This window comes from Aquila chrysaetos, chromosome 14, assembly GCF_900496995.4.
Source record: "Aquila chrysaetos chrysaetos chromosome 14, bAquChr1.4, whole genome shotgun sequence".
Lineage (NCBI taxonomy): Eukaryota > Metazoa > Chordata > Aves > Accipitriformes > Accipitridae > Aquila > Aquila chrysaetos.
The window spans coordinates 3515141-3532671 of record NC_044017.1 but is presented as its reverse complement, the minus strand read 5'-3'; the positions used below and the strand labels follow the sequence as shown (position 1 = coordinate 3532671).

The 17531-nt window shown below is 37.1% G+C and overlaps 1 protein-coding gene across 1 annotated transcript in view; it reads left to right on the top strand.

Annotated features, from left to right (window-relative positions):
- The window catches only part of ITGBL1 (integrin subunit beta like 1), a 146336-nt gene that overhangs the window by 42296 nt on the left and 86509 nt on the right, over positions 1-17531 (top strand). The window lies entirely within an intron of this gene.

Sequence of the window (17531 nt, the reverse complement as noted above, 5' to 3'; positions counted from 1 at the left end):
TGTGCTCCACATTGTATCCCAGTCCTGTCTACTCATCAGTGCCTCCTTTTCTTTCCTTAGTTTCTTTGTTCACTCCCTCAGACTCTTTAATTTCTTCTTCATTTGTTTCTAGGTTCCTTACATATGCTGTATTTAACACTATCCTCTGCCTACCCCTACAGCCATAGTCCTGATCCACTTAAAGCAACCCTGATGTTTTTACCCAGTTCCTATCCCCTCCTCCCCTCTCCAATACTATACGTTCCCCTTTCAGCCCTTCTTTTTTCTTTCATGTGGGGAGCATTGACTGAGGATATTTACTTAAGGAGAAGTATGTTCCTCTTAGATTTTAATATTTTAAGTACCGTTTGCAAAGTCGTCGTGTTGATGTGTCATTCACTTACATTTGTTGGTCTAAGCCATCATAGTCAGTCTTACACTTATCCATATTCATAAGTTTCAGAGTGTTGGCATGAATTTGTTGACCTTGTCTAATCTATCTTTCAAATTGATCTACTTTCTAGAACAACTAACATATCCATAATAAGCAGACATTATTAATTTCTGTGATAATTGATTTTCCACGGAGTATGAAAGTTAGTCAGGGTTACACATTGGAAAAACTTTGTGAAACAAAGCCATGCTACCAAAAGGGGGAACAGGGGAACCTGGAGTTGTTTCTGTCTTTTGAGGCAGTATTTTAACAATGATTAATTGCATTATTCTTATTTTCTGTAACTCTAGTAGGTTGTTTTTCCAAGTTAGTTTCTTTCTTTTTGTCTTTTCTTTAAATTCTATTAATAACCATTTAACTCTCTGACTAGTCAAGGTCTTGCTGTAACTATATGGGTTTGTGATTATGTCACGCTTGAAAAGGCATGAATAACCAGCATGAGCAGAAGAATTATGAGTGGAATACATGTTGTGTTAGAGTTCCTATTAGCGTGTCTCAGTCAGAAGCAGAAATGCCTTGTTTTTATCCTTGATTTCTGAACTTTCCTTATTGACTCCTTTTAGTTCTTCTAGACCTTCCACCCCCACCTTCCCCGTCAAAATGTTTTTAAAGTGTACAATTAAGAGAAGGCCTAGAGAAAGGAAAAAAAAAAAAAAAAAAAAAAGAAAAAGAAAAAAAGAAAAAAAATACTCTTCTATTATCAAGCCAGCTTGGTGAAACTTCTTTAACTATTTGACTCCTTTTTTCCTATTGTCTCCTTTAAAAGATTAATCATCTTCACCTTAAACTCAGACTTAGAAGAACAATAAGAGTCTTGTTTACTGAATCCCTAATTTAAGAGAGGGGTTTTTTTGCTCTTCTTTTTTCATTTATTGCTACCAAAGTTCTTAAGAATTTTCTCTTTTGAAAGCTGACAGAGAATCTGTCTTTTTGTCTGTGTATGCGAAAGATTTGTTAAAAGCTACCCAACATCCTTTGTTAGAATAGCCTTCCTTTCTGCTGCTGTGATTGAGGTTTTGAAGATCCCCTGATCGTTTCATTAGATGAGAGGACTTCCGTGACATGAGCAGAATGATTAGACTTGAGATTGAAACCAGACGTGTGAAAATCAATGTGAGTTTGGCCGTTGACTTCAGCAGGCCAGTCTCTTCTGTTTCCTTCTCTGCTTACAGGATTCATTCTGTATGTTCTCTTCCATTCCTTCCTGGCTACCTGATCTAAGAAGGAAGCACACAGTGCAAAGTGTAGGGACAAGACCTCTGATTTACATGGCCTGAGCGTAAAGGCAGAGCCTGGCTCACTCTGCCATGTGAATACCTTGGGAACACTAGCTAAACTCACTTGTCTTCCATGTTTTCCAGTACCTTTTATTCCCTATCTGTAAAGCATGGGTAATTTCCTCCCCCACACACACAATTTTTGGGCATTGTGAATGTAAATGGCCATACAAACACCTAATAGTAGATTGTGATATGCTAAGATGATATGGCAATGGAACTATATAAATAACTGAAATTAAAAGAGTTCAGGACTGCACCCAAAATTACTTCAGAACTTTGAGATCTATTTTTCCCTGTGCTTCATACTTTGTCAGGAATAGAAAATGCCGTTCAATTATTTGGATTGATTTTCTTTTTTTTTCCCCTTAAATTCATTACTTATTAGCACTACATTTAAATGTGCATCAAGGAGAACAACAACATAAAGGGACTGATTGGTTCAATTATACCACCCACACCTAGAAATAATCTTTTTACACTGGGAATCTGAAACAATGTTTTAAAAGCAAATAAAACAATCTGTTCACCTTTTATCCATTATGTTCTTCTAGTTTAAGAGATTTCTCTGATTTATTTCAAACCAAGGAATAAAAATAGAGTTAATTTCAGCTTGCCATGAATTGCAGTCTCCGGTATTTTAAAAGCATGTAATACTGTGCTGATTACTCTTTGTTTAAAAGGATGGTAATCTGTGCATACTATCGCAGTTGGAGCCCTGTTCCCACCTGCCAGCTATTTTCTCGCTGTGTCTCTGGGCAAGTAGTTTTTCATTTTGCTCTTTAAGTTATCTGATGTAAAGAATAAATAAGATGATAGTGCCTACTCTGCAAAAGCTGTACATTACTTTGCCTCTCCCTACATTGTCTGACCGTGCCTTTTACAGAAAGGTCTGAGCATATTCACCCACCCAATTCTGGTGATGTACCTGAGGCACCTAACTTAGGACCCTACCTATCTTCCTAAAATGTTTACATTGGTTTTCAGACTGCTGTGCAGATCTGCGAGGGGCCATGAACTATATGTAAAGTTTTCACAAAAGGCAACTGAAGAAATCAAGTTCTAATCTATATTTGACAAAATAGATGAGTTTTCTGAAAAGGATAACATGTTAGCTGGAAAATGTCTAGGAGTCTGTAAAGCAAGAATAATGTACATCCTGGTATAGACTTTTTTCCTCCAGGAAATAAGCAGGCCTACTTAAGATCTGAATCAAACCAAGCCACTTGATGGATCCACCTCTCTCTCTGTCTTTGAGTATAGAGGAGCTTAGGGTGATCCAGCTTTTCACCTAACCAAGGAACTCAAGTGCATTCTTTTCTACAGGAAGAATTGAAGGGCCTTGTAAGAATTAATAGTACTCAGATACGAGGCTAATCTAAAGTGCTTTCATAATCCTCTCTCAATAAATATCTGGAAAAAAGTAAAAAAAAAATATATATTTTTTATCCCCTCCTCCTCTCTGCCAGTCTTCCTGTTTGCAAGGAAGGTATAATGATTTGTTAAGGAATCCTGTTTTGAATACCTTATTTCTCTACCAATCCTCCTGTTGCTCCACTTGCTGAGCCCTCCTTCTGGCTGAATTGTCACTGGATTTACAACATTTTCAGAAGTTAGGGTGCTATGGATCCAGACCAGACCTCTTTTGAAGACTGACTGCGATTGCAATATATATATTTTAGCCTTCCATCTGTGTTAGGTCAAGGATAAAATTTCCCAAATACTATACAGCATGTTTTGGAAAGTGAAGCCTATTTTAGTTTCACCGAGGAGTCAGTGCACAACTTGGTAAATTGGCAAGTCTGTGCTTTGGAGACTGTGATAAAAACAGGAGGTGCTGCAGGAGGTTCTGCTGGACTGCAGAAGAAACCGTCAACCTGAGGCATGTTCTAGGAAACAGGATCCGTCTTTATTTTGCTGAACTTTATATTCTTCTTAAAGCTTATAAAGAACCCACAATCTCTGAAGGGGTTAAAAGTTCACAAATGTTTATCTTTTCCAAAAGCATAGGGAAAAAATTAGACAGTATTAAGAGATGATTAATGTTCAAAAAGCAAGGGAAGAAAAACCTAATACCTAGCAGTACAGTGGGGGAAGAGTATAGCCAACATAAATCTCGAGAAGCATTTGTTTAGCATTTGGCACTGCTGAAAAGAATGGATAAATGTAGGCACAACTTAATGTGTTCAGAATTATATTTCAATTTTGACCCATGCTCTTCATTGGAATGCTGAGGTATGCTCCTCTTATGTGTCCTTGGTGGTTGGATATTTTCAAAACTTTCTAAAATGAGATTTTAATGCACCTGTGTTGTTCCCCCCCCCCCAACAATGGACTACTGAAATTATATGCAACGCTCAGTTTGTTTTTAAACATTACTGCAAGCTAGCACATGCTTGAATACTCCAGTTTTACACACTTTCTGTAATGAGTTTTCCCCATATGCTAACAAAAGTTTTGGAGAGGTTAGTGACTCGATTTCAGGGATTACTAGCTGGTATTTAATAATTTAAATCTATGCTGTGACAAGCTATGGAACTGTTGTTTCCCATTTATAATTTCTGTGTCAAGTGTGCATCTGCATTGTTTTGAAGAGAGAGGAACCAGATTTCCTACCAGACACAGGTCTAAAGGGGACTCTTAATGATATTTATGATCTTGGCTTAGGGATTCATAAATTACTAGAGAACTTTCCTGTTTAACCAAAAGACTGAAAAATATGTTTTTGATTTAAATCTGAGGAAACTCATTAACTTTGTTTATGCTTTCTTGTTGAGATGCTGCTGTGCAAAGAACACCCGCAAAGAATTTATTTTAAACGAAGCATTTTAACAAAAGCTGTAGGAAGAATGTGCAAGTACATCCCTTAATTTGCTACATGTGTAAAAACACCATTAAATAAAATCAATTAAAAAGTTTTCCATTCCAATTAACTAACTCTACTTATCATGAAGTTATGGAGAAACTATGTTTTATAAAGCATATATACAACTTTGATAACATATTAAAAATATTAAAAATCTATCATTAATAGATAACACTAAATATAATTGTTTCAGATAAGAAAGTACATCTTCTAGGAGGTCCTTGGTTTGAAAAAAGTCCTTGGATCACCAGTCATTCATTCCTCAAGCACAGTTACTGAGTAATGATAACTTTTCATGATGCTACTAAATTTCATTTAAGTGTAGTCATTGTGGGAGGCTCGTTTTATGAGTACGTGTCCCCTTTTCTCCTCTCCAGCTCACTATGCAAAGGAGATGTAGCATAAATTTATTAGCTTCTGACTCAATGGTGACTACATAGTCATCGAACAGGCCTTGTGCAGCGAGTTGGCTTGAATTAGGCGTAGGTTCTCCTGTGTACAGCTCATGTGCAAATTGTGCCAGGCTTGTCATTTTGACCTTTTGGGCATTAGGTTTACCATGCTGTGAATAATATCAAAGACTCATTTTTGTACCCTGTGGAGCTGTCTTACCCAGCTGACTTGTTCCATGTAATATTTATGTAACTGGCATGTTTACTGTGGGCTTGTTTGACCAGCTGCTATCCAGCAAACTGTAGAAGGTCTGATTTTTTTTGAGAATGCTACAGAGAATTGCAACACGCCTGTGCTGGGGTTTGTTATGGAACCTAATAAGAAAGGTACTCGGACTCCATAAGGTATTGTTTAAAATACCTTTTATTGGAGATAACACAAGAAGGAAAAAGGGAATAGCACAGATAATCTTATGTGTCTTCAGATGCTGGCAACCTTAAGTTGTGCAGCATCAGATGGACCTTTAATCAGAGCACAGTAGGCTGCCTGGATCCAGTCTGTGCTGAGGTTCACCAGCATTATGGCCTTCAGACCTCTTACAGGATTTCCTTAGAAGTAAACATTACGGGTCATTTCAACTGTCAAGCCAAAGGATGTTCACATGAGAACTTTAAGACAAAGGCAAAGACGCACAGGTGGCATCCTCGCCAGGCATTGCCTGTGAGCCTGGCCACCTATTTCATATGCAGCAGATCAAACGTTACTACTGCTAATCTGAGCTCACCCAGTCCTTAAAGCAAAGTTGGTGGTGTCAGCCTGTGCTCTACTTAGTCTGCAGTACCAGCTGCATTCATTTTGAATGTGCAGTGTGTATAACATAACTTTGCCCCTAAATAACTTTCTGATTATTTTTTTTTTTTCAGTGATCTGATACACTGGTAACTTTTCAAGTTAGTTTGTACTTAACTGGATATATTTCAGCCATATCATCTTTAGCTAACTCTTCAGTTTAGTAACTAAGCTTTTAAGGATTAGCTACAAATTTCCCATTAGTGCTGCTCTTCCTTCGGGTACCCAGTGATGAACTAAAAGCGGCTCTTCCCACAAATTGTCTTCCAATATCCAGGGTTTAGAAACCCCGACTTCACTGCAGTGAGGGCTCGCTGACGTCACGCGGCCGATTTCTTCAGCAGGCCATTCGTGCTCTCCGCAGCTCCGTCTCTAAGAACAGCCAGGAGCAGGACACGTGGGGGCACCGGGGGCAGCCCCCGGGCACCCGGCACCTCGATGGCGACGAGTATGGGCCGGGGGTGGGCTGGGATGTGGGGAGCTGGAGGCCAGGTCCTGCTGCGGTGTCGACGGCAGTAGGGACGGCAGGGAATTTTTGAGCGAAACAGGACTTCACTGGAAACTTCGCATTTGTTGAATCCAGAAGGAAAAGAGCTTTCCTCCAATTGCTCTTCAAAGAGCTTTTTGAAAGAGCTTTTCTCAAACGACAGCCACCGAGTGTTGTATTTTTCAGGTCACTACTGTAGCTATCTGAGACTGGGAGCATGAGGAGTCCTTTGTCTGTCTTTGGGACTAAGATCCACGGCTGGAAACCTTGAGTGCTCCGATACGAACATGGCTTCCAGGGTTTCCAGACTTCCTGACAGACAGCCGAAGAGGTGAAACTGCGGAGGCCCTCAGGTTTTCACGGGTTCCTTTCTCACGTGCATGGGAGTCTAGAAGTCCTTTGACGATTTGGCTTAAATCAAGTAGCTGCTGAGCAGGCCTTTGGACGCACAGTTGTTAATAAATTTATGTGCCACTTTTTTTTGAAAATAAAAACCCTGCAGCATTCGTGGGGTATTTTGGGGTGGTGGTGGTGAAGCTAGATATCAACTCTTTAATCTCACAGAGAATCAGGAGTTCTCCTTCAGTCAGTTTTGGATCAGCATGTTTGGGCTCATGGAGACCAACAGTCACTTGCAGCCACAGACCTGGGAAGGAGCCAGCGAAGGGTACCTATCATTTGGGCCAGAGCACACGCCGAACCGGCTCAGACTCGGGAAATGGGGTTTATTTAACTCAGTTATTTCAGCTCTTCAGCACAGTAACACAAACACAAACCTGCTGGATTTATAAATCTTTCTTTCGCACAAGAATGTGGTTTCTAGAGTGTCTACAGGTTTTAGTGTCTACATGTGAAGCTCCTTTGTCTTTTTTTTTTTTTTTTTTTTGTCCCTGGAAGTTGTTTTGTGGAAAGGAACTGTTCATGTCTCAGGTATAATTTTGTTTGATATGTGCAGTATCTGTACAGAAGTCTACACTGGGAAAGTAACGTCTAGAAAAGTGGTCTTCTAGAGAAGCCAAAGAATACTTGCTCTGCCTGTTAAAAGATCTTCCTACTTAAAAGTTGATTATTTTTGTTCTTAAAAAAAAAAAAAAAGAGAAACCATTTAGTTAAAAATAAGTAAGGAATCTTTCACAGAACCATTGAATTATTAACGGAGACCTTGACTCTAGAGTGTTTTGATGGATAAAACTAATTTATCTTTGTCTCCCTGAGATATTTATATCATCTGTCTAAACAGCATGAATCACATTTAAAATTATATCAACTTGTGCCACCTCTGGGGTAACAAACTGGAGCTGATTCAACTGAGTGTTGCTTTCCTTCATTTTCATCATTCACAATATCTAATTGATTTTTATTACAGTTGAGTCTGTTCACTTTACAGGGAATTTGAATTCATAGCCAATAGGGGGAAAAGGAAATGCCACTAATTGGCAGTATCAGGGGGTTTTTTGCTTATGTTTTCTATCCTGTTAGTACAGGTAGAGGAAAAGTGCATATTGTCTTTGATTCTTGAAGTATGTGTATCTATACATAGACACAAACTTATTTATACTAATTACACACATGCAGTAATAAAACAGGTAGTTTTTTGCATGTATAAATGTCGGGTTTATATACTCTTCAAGTAAAAGACTCAAGCTATGAAAGACAATTTAGTCTCGGAGCACTGTCCAGTACATAAAATGGTTAACCGATGTATTACCCTTGCCATGTGTTGCAACTGGAAACAAGGAAATTGGAGTAGCAAAGTTTTGGAAATTTTCATGTCTTGCACATTATTTTTCTTTAAACAATAACCAAAAAAGATTTGAGAATTCACCATCAAATGAACTTCCAAAAAAATCCTTTTCAGTCAATTGAAACTTTTTGATATTAAAAAAGAAATGTATTTTATTTTGTAATTGTGCAAGCAATCTAACAAAACTACATGGAACACAGTACATTTAAACCAAGTAGCTGAAATGAAAATGTTTTATTCTCTTCAGTTTTGTTTCTTACTCATGTTATCCCCTCTTTTCCCCACTAACCAGAATAATATTTTCAAAACCTCGTGGTTTACTTTTAATAGAATTTTATATTATTAAAATTTTATTTAAGTATTTTAGTTTTAGTAAATAGCCTATTGAAAGTGTTTTAACTTACTGTGCTCAGTTCTGGGCTCCCCAGTACATGAGAGATATGGAGCTACCAGAGAGAATCCAGCAAAAGGCCACAAAGATGATGAAGGGACTGGAACATCTCTCCTATGAGGAAAGTCTGAGAGAGCTGGGACTGTTCAGCCTAAAGAGAAGGCTCGGAGGGATCTCATCAGTGTATATAAATACCTGCAGGGAGGGTGCAAAGAGGACAGAGAAATACGGGAAGTTCCCTCTGAACGTCAGGAAACACTTTGTCACTGTGAGGGTGACTGAGCACCGGCAGAGGTTACCCAGGGAGTTTGTGGAGTCCATCCTTGGACATATCCAAAGGCCATCCATTTGTCCATCCTTGGACATATCCAAAAGCCATCTGGACATGGTCCTGGGAAACCAGCGCTGGGTGGCCCTGCTTGAGCAGGGAGGTTGGACCAGATGACCTCCAGAGGTTCCTTCCAACTTCCACCAGCCTGTGATTCTGTTATTTTGTGACTTTCTCTAGTCATGACATACGCCAATGGATATATCATTGATACCATATATAATGAATATTTCAAAGACTGTGATGTAAAATGTAAAGTGTGAAGATTGCAATTAGCTAGATTATTCAGTAAAATGGGTGTAAAATGAAAATCACTTGCCTTCCCAGTAACTGAACTTGCCAAATGTTATATGATCTTGTGCAACCTGAGATTATTAACTAAAGCAAGGTTAGGCTTTAGCAGATGGATAATTTAGTAGTGACTAAGTGGAAATTTAGGTAATTTAAAATGAAAATAACTCCTTTGACCAGAATTGGGAAAAGGGATAAAAGAGACAGGATTGGATACCCACAGTGGGCTACTCTAGTTTAAAAGTCTGTGATTAACTAAACATCCCCATTAAGCACTATAGGATTAGATCCTCCATATTATACTGTTTTAATACACATTTGCTGAAAACTTAGTTTCTCATGCTTTATTTGAGGTTTAAGCAGAAGCAAGTAGATGGAGATGGAGAAGGGGCTGTATAACCATGTTACCTCACAGAGCTGCGTGCAGAGAAATTTTTAAGAGCACAGGAGACAATCTCACCTAGATCTGTCTCTTGCTGTGACTGATCTTTGGTGCTTAATAGAACAGTGAGAGAGAAAAAGTTCAAAAAATTAAACCAAGTAATGGACCATGAAACAGAGTAAAAATCCTTCCTGGCCTCTTTCAGAGAACGTTGTTCTGAAGTTCTTAAATATAGGATTAGAGTAGTACATATTAAAAACAATCTATGAGCAGCATGTGCAATTAAAGTCTTTTATAAACATTACTGTAATTTATATTCTAATCTTGGCAGTGGAATTGCAATTGACAGTAAGTGTAGTTTTAAACTTCAACACTACGTAAAATCATGCATGATGACCTCTTTGGACAGAGAAAGACAACTGTAGTCTCAGTAGGGGAGAGTGTTCTCTCTCCACCCCCCATCCCCCCGCCCGCCCATCTTAAGAAATTAAGTAAAAGTTTGCATTCTTTAAAGAGTCTGATGTTTTTATCTTCTAGAAATAGTTTTCTACTGATATTGTTTAATTTATTTTAATGTCTAAAATACTCTCTAGGGGGCAACATTTTTATTTTATTTTTTTTTTAAATTCCAGTTTAATTTTCTAGTCTATTTCCATTTCTAAAGATACTGATTTTAAAGTATTGTTTGATCTGATTCATAGTTTGTCATTTCTATTACTGTAATAAATAACAGTTTTTTCTAATGAGACCACATTACTTACAGATCATGTATGCTGCTGATGTGAACCTTAAGTACTTTCTCAAAATATTCTTCTGCAAATAGTAATACTTTTCATCTCCTAATTTAGCAATAATACTTTAAAATAAACTTGTTTGCACAACTTGTATTTGGATATGGGCAGGAGATTTTAAAACTGCAGTATTCACATTGACTCAAGAGATGGAGAATACACCAAAGTATTAAGTTTCTTATGTCAACATGGAACAAAGAGGGTATTGCTAGAAATAATATTGCAGAGTGTGTATAATAGAAATATCTGTTATAGCTAGTTGATTTATAACCTGAAAATTAAATAACATCAGTAGTCATGCCCTCACACATCTCTGGCATATTTTTTATATTGTAATATGGGTTCTGATTGATTTTCTTCTTTTAGAGCACTACTGAATATTTGTTTACTAAAACATTGTGTTAAGCAATCCCTAGAACATATAGCACAACAAGTGCAATAGGACTTTTTTTTTTCTTTATCTACTGGAGGGCTTTTCCTTAAGAAGTATATACAGTAATTTGGTTTGGTTTTATCCGTTCTCTAGTACCTCTGTTGGAGTTATGAGTTAACACCATTTATGATGGTTTTGTTGTTAAAGTGAATCCAGCAGTAACTAAATTGAGATGATTTGTTACCACTTGTTATTTTAACTCTGAAAATCCGTTTCAGATGGACTTAAAGGAGCGAGGGGAATCCAATCACTAAAGAGAGCTGAGAGACAAACTGTGTTACAGACCCTGTGTGCTCTTGTCACAGCGACTCATTCTCTGTCCCAGGCTGCCCAAAGGCCAGCGCTGAATGTTCGTACCCATTATTCTGGGGTACTTCAAGGCCGGGACACACTAAATAAACGCAGAGAAATTGGCTTAATGTAAGAACTTCTAAGTTCAAAGTTTTTTGCATCTCTAATAGCCTTGTGAGAATAGGTGAATAAAGGTTTAGGTTTTTTTCCTCCATAAAGCCCTCTGGGCTTACTGTGTCACTTTGAAAATCTCTGATGTAGTTCAGGCTGTGGTTTGGTGATAAAGGGGCTTGAGTGGCAAAATTGGCTTGAAATGTTCTATTATCATTAGGCAGCTGTTTTTCCTCAAATTTCCCCCTTTTTTTTTTTTTTTTTTTGAGTTGTTTCTAAATTCAGATCAGTCCCCTTAACCAGTCTATAGTTTAGCCTTATAGCATCAGCATAGGAAAAGAAACAAGTGATTGGGATGTGAAGGAGGACCCAGTATTTCTGTGAAAACCCCAGCATTGCCAAACCTAATTTCCGCAGGGACAGAATCCCTAGGGTATACTGCGAAAGTCTAGAAGACAGCTGACTTTCATCGGAGGTAGCACAACATAAACAACCAAGATCCCAACCTTAAAGCGAGATTCATTTCAAGCATGTTGGCATAGAAAAAAAAAATAATGATACCAATTTTTGTTTTCCAAACCCACAAGTTTTTCAGAAACTCCAACTCCAACAATTCTGAAAAAAGAGATATGCTTCAGCTGAATGCAAGGCATAGTTATTGAGAATCTCAAATGCAACTAAACAGAATAGGCCGTGTTGCTAATCTTATCCTAATGTAATCTGAAATATTTTCACTAGCTTTACAGTGGTGTAAAGTAGCAGAATCTGCTTTACTAACTACAGGAAAGAAAGTAATCCAGTTGGAAAGAACTACTAAAAACATCTTCACTGGGCTGGTCTAGGTTGAAACTGCAGAACAGTGTTTTAATTTTTTACTTTCCCCAAATTTTCAACTCTTATAACTCAATCATCCTTCCTATCTAACATCCCAGTTTAAAGTGGGAATCCATTACAAGTTCTTCATTTTTCTTCACCTATTTCATGCAGTGTTTTTTAGATTTGAAAAGCACTTCATGAATCATTCAGTGGTTGCTAAAAATGAATAATAATGAGCCCAATTCAATTATCATGCCAGCTGCTGATTTCCTTCTGATGGCTGACTTTATGCTATAGAGAGGAATCCTTATGCTAAATCTCACCTGCCTGTAGGAAATTGATTCCATTACAATTTTAAAATGAGAACTGCCCGCAATTATGTTCTTACATAGAATAATTCGGGTTTAGTTATTAAAAATAAGTGACAGTGAGGACATCTGAGTGTATTTTAACATCTGGTCAAACAGCCTGGATCTTTGTACTCCGGTAAGAGACTTCATTTGTAATGAGAGTTACTGTGCTATAACTAATGCCACACAACCACATAAATAGGTATTCTACCAAAGGCGGTATCTCCAATGGTGTTTGCTTAATGAACCAAGGATTTATTTAAAAGCTTGGTCTTTGCAGTTTAACAAGCACATGATTATAGTTTTACAATTACCCCTAGACAGGGAGTACTCTTTTCATCTTACTGAGAAAAAGGGTGAATGTAATTTCAAAGATACTATGTTGCCTCATTGGGGTTTTGTTTGTTTGTTTGTTTTTTAAACTAGCTATCTCTAATCATACATAACACCTGAAAGCTCTCAAACACCAATAAATTTATCCTTCCTAAAATTTCTGTGACAAAGTTAATTATCATTATTGGCTTTATAAAGAAGAGAATTTAAGCTCTTCTCTTGGAGCCTTGGTGATGTTGTCCTGTGCCAGAGGTTATCCAGAAAATGAAAGATCCAAGAATTGAACCCGGTCACCTTTCTTTCAATTCGAGGTCTTATCCTCAAGATCAGTCTTTTCTTATTTTTCTTTTCTGCTAAGCGTTTCTGAGGAGTCTGCATTTTTGTGCCCCACCGTTGCTCAGTAGAAAAGATAATCACGACCTATAGACATGCATACATTCACACATGCTCTTAGGTGGCAAGAGCATGGTAGGTAACAAGTCATTTGTTTTGACTGTTTGCATTGCCTATGGAAAGTTTAACCACTAGGATGTAGCAGAGCTTTCAGACATAGTGAACATTAGGATGGAATAAAAAAATCAACCAAAACTGGTACAAAGGTGGAGAGAATCTTTTCCAGTGGGAGGCACAGAAATAGCAATAGCACTGTTGAATGCTACAGTTTCTGTAGGTGCACAGAAACAGAAGCAATGTTCAAATTCAGTTTCTGGTTTACCCAATAATTATGTCATATAATTATTTCCATAAATTGATGGAGTCCAACCTATAACTAAGCTGATATCCTTCTCCTTTTTTATTCAAATTGTGTCAGAATATTTAAAACCTGACATAGATTATTGTATAGATAAGTGAAGCAAAAGAAAATAAATGAACAAATCTTTAATTGCACACATACATGTCTAGTGATGCACAAAACACCAAAGTCCAACCAGTTAAATTTGTGTATCCTATTCAATCATTTTATGCTTCCCAATAGTTTAGTGAAGAAAGACAGCCAACCTCTGAGGACTATTTAGCCCACACAGGACCTGAGTCACTCTGCAGAAGTGCCTGTCTCTCATGACGGATTACAGATGGATCCCAGCAAAATCAGGCTTCCAAACTGGTGCCTTGAATACATACAGTTCAGATGCGGATTCAGAACTTTTTGTCAGAGACTGTACCTTTGCGTCCTTGCTCTTGGACCTATAGGTATGCAACCATGTAGTAGAAAAACATTGTTAGAATGCACTTAGAATGAAGTTAAGAGTCTAAGGGCAAAAGCATGTGATCAGACCCAGCTGATTGTGGTTTAAATTACCATCTTTCAGCTGAGATGTTTTAATTCCTAGCCTATTGCAACTTTGCAAGTGGCTAAAATTCTACAAGTGTTTTCCCTGGAAAACTTGACTCATTCTTCTGAGGTTTAGAGACCTCATGGTAATTTTCTAGCATAAACTGGACCCATATCTGTTTTACATACATTGTGTATAGCATTTCAAATGCAGGTTTCCTACCATTTTCTGTCCCTACTGATATATCTTCAACGGGTACATCTCCGACTCTTTTCTGCTAAAGACTTAGTCACACCGTCTTTCCGGGGCTGACATGAGCATACACCCAGGCTCTTTTCGTGTTTCCAACTGGGGAGGCCTTAGCCTAGGGCATCCTTTCCTTGTCCCTGGTGTGTGACCCTGTGCTTTGTATTTCTAGTTTCAATCCACTTTTATCACTTCAGTCCTTCAGACTATCAGTCCAGTTCATTCTGTATGGTTTTCCATCTTCACCTTTCTACTGAGGTCTTACGGCTTTGTGTCATTGGCAGATGTTGTTAGCATGCTCTGAATTTTTGTATCAATGTCAGTAAAACACATTTGGTTCCAAAAACAGCCTTTGAAACATCACCGTAATCTTCTTCTATCCCAGTAATATCCCTTTTGGTCCTAATGTTGTTTTCTTCCCTTAAACCAAGTTGTGATTCTTTTATATTTCTAGAGTACCTTATCCAGAATATTTTTTTTTTCTTAAGTGGCATTGTATCCAATAAATATGATCATGCCAGCTAGATTTCCTGTGTTCCTTTTCTTAGAATATCAGTTATCTTGTAAAGAGAGATGCCAGATTAACCTGGCATAATGACAGTCTATTTTGGGCTAAAGCTGTTATTTGTTATATGCCATTTTTCATTACCTCAGTGTCTCTAGCTATGCAATGCTTCATAATTTATTTCAAATGCTTGCACAGCTCATGAGGCCAGAGCCACTTGGTTTTTTGTTGCCTGGATCATGTACATCCCTTTTTCTTAAAAGAAAAAAAAGTTAGGGTTTTTTATTTTTCAGACATTTGATTGCCAGCCTGATAGGTTCATTAGAAGTCTTTGTTATTAAACTGGTCTTTCATGTGCAAGTATTGTAAGTGCTCTTGAGTAGAGATTATGGGGTCTCGCCCTCCTGGTCTAGACACTTCCTTAAAAACAGTTTTATGTCTTTGTTTTGTTCTCATCTTGGATGAGTAATTTTCATTTCCACAGTCTGTATCATTAGCAACACTGCATTTGCTACTGTAGTCAACATCCCCATATTAATTTTGTTTTGGACTGTCTGTAAATTATCTTTAATCTTAACTGCTTTTTGCTGCTTTGTGAAGCCACTCTTTTTCTTGTTTTCTTTTTATTTTGATGATCAAAGTACATTTTAGTACTTGCAATTTTGCAAGATCTGACCCTGCCTAACATTTTCTGTTCTCACTTTCTCCATATATTTTCTGACATCTGACAGTTTTCCTTGCATATTAGTTTCATTTTCCACCCTACAAGCTTTCTGCATATTCCAGATATACTCTCTGAGGTGACTGCTCATCTAGTTAGAAATGGAGCCCTTTGTTATAAAAGGTTTTTCCACATGTTTGAAGCTGCAAGTTTTTCACAGCCACAGCCACAGTCTTTTTCTTAAAGGAATTCAAGCACTTCCTTGAGTTTTCATTATTTCCCTTATTTTCTGATTTTTTTTTAAGTGAAATTCTGATTTATTTATGTTTAGCATTTATTCGTGTTACAGCCTTTTTAAAAAAACTTGAATTAACGTGTCATCACTTACTCTGGGATATAGCTTGCTTTACCAACTATTTAGTAAGGTCTTGTAGCTCACTTTTCTTGTGTTCTGTGTCACATCCCCAGATACCTGGGTCTACCCCTTATTGCCAGAATTCATTTTCTGGGAAGTTACATCACCTCACAATTTCATAGTACTATTTACTCCTTATTTACTATTTCATAACATTATTTGCTTTCTAAATAATACAGAAATTTATATACAACAAAGGAGATCCTACACAGACCTTTCTGAAAGGAATCTGAAACCAATTAGAAACCTTTTGTACCCTCTCTAATTTTCTTACAGCTTATCACATACTTGGTTTATAGTTCATCGCATCACTATTTTTGCCATGAGGAAGACCGTAAGATTGGTACATGTCAATGTGGGAAGTAAGCAAGAAGAGGATTACTGTGTCAAACTGACTTGCAGGTCTGCTGCATCATGTGACAGGGAAGATACACTGAGTTTTACAAGCTATTGCAGGCAGTTTTCTGCCCTTCTACACTTCAATATAGTCCTCTCACTCAAATTTTTTGGCAGAATATTGCCATTGCTTTACAATTTAAAAAAATATCCAACTGACAAAATTAGGATATTTTAAGGGGGTAATCAGGGTGAAAAATCACTAATACAATCTTACAAATTCCTATAAGTTAAATTCCTTATAGTTGCTTTCAGTTGCATGCAAGAGATCTTCCATTATTTCTCTCAGTTTAATTTCATTATTTTCAGTTTTTTGTATTTTCTTGTTAAATAAAGCCAAGAAACTGCTCTGTATGAATACTCTCATGCAAGTCATTTATTCATTTTGTTTAAGCAGGCTGTATGAATTTTAAGTGAAATTCTTTTTTTCCTTTATCCACCGTATGTTAGATTAGTGCATCTCTAACTGAGAGAGGTTAGTGCTGCTGGACCATCAGTACTAACCAGTAGTGGCTTCTGCCTTACTCTGTCATTTAGACATGGGAAAGGGAAAATCAGTCCTTCTTTTATTAGAGCATCTTTTCTTCACCAGCAGACATCAAACTCTTAAATCACAAGAGTGCCTAACATGGAGAATGCAAAGTCATTGTGATAAGTAATCCTTGAACAGAAGGAAAATACAGAGACATGGCTATGTTTTGGGTTTTTTAAGCTACCCTAGGACTTATCACCATTTTCTGGAATGGCTTATGCTGTCACCTGTCAGTGAAGCAGAGTAATCACTAGAATAGGTTTTTATTATATATTTTATATCCTACTTTTTTTTTCTGGTCCTTTACCAACAGAGAGCTATTCAGCAATTTTTAAGGTGGCAACTCCCGTTGTAAAACAAGAACTAACATGATTCTCTCATATGTTTTTGAACTATGTTTTTTTCAGCTATTGAACTGTGTTTTGTCTTAGGACCATCTTGGAAGGAAAAAAAATTTTACTGAGCAATAAAAGATACTCCTTTTTGTCATTAAAATTTTCTATATACGATAGTTATTTAAATTCCTTCTTATTGGCAGCAGAACGGGCTTGTATTTTCAGGCAGTTGACTAACTGCAGGCAACAGATGCATTTAAAATAGACAGCAATAAGATTCTATTTTTGAGATGTGGTGATTGGAAGGGAACATTCTTCTGTCAATCAGATATACATTCAAATGGTATTTATTTTAAAATTGAGAATTCTAGTTTAAAAGATTTGCAATTTTTTTCACATTTACTACCTAAAATTGGAAAGGAATGCTAAAGAATTAAGTGATAGAAATTTGCACCTGGAATTTAGTGCAGAATATGATACTTAATGTGCAATATAAATTGTGTAAATTGTCAATTCATCTGCATATTTGGGTATTTTTTAAGAAAACGAAATAATTTTTAAAAACAAACTTTCCTTACTTTTATAATTCTTCATGCTATTA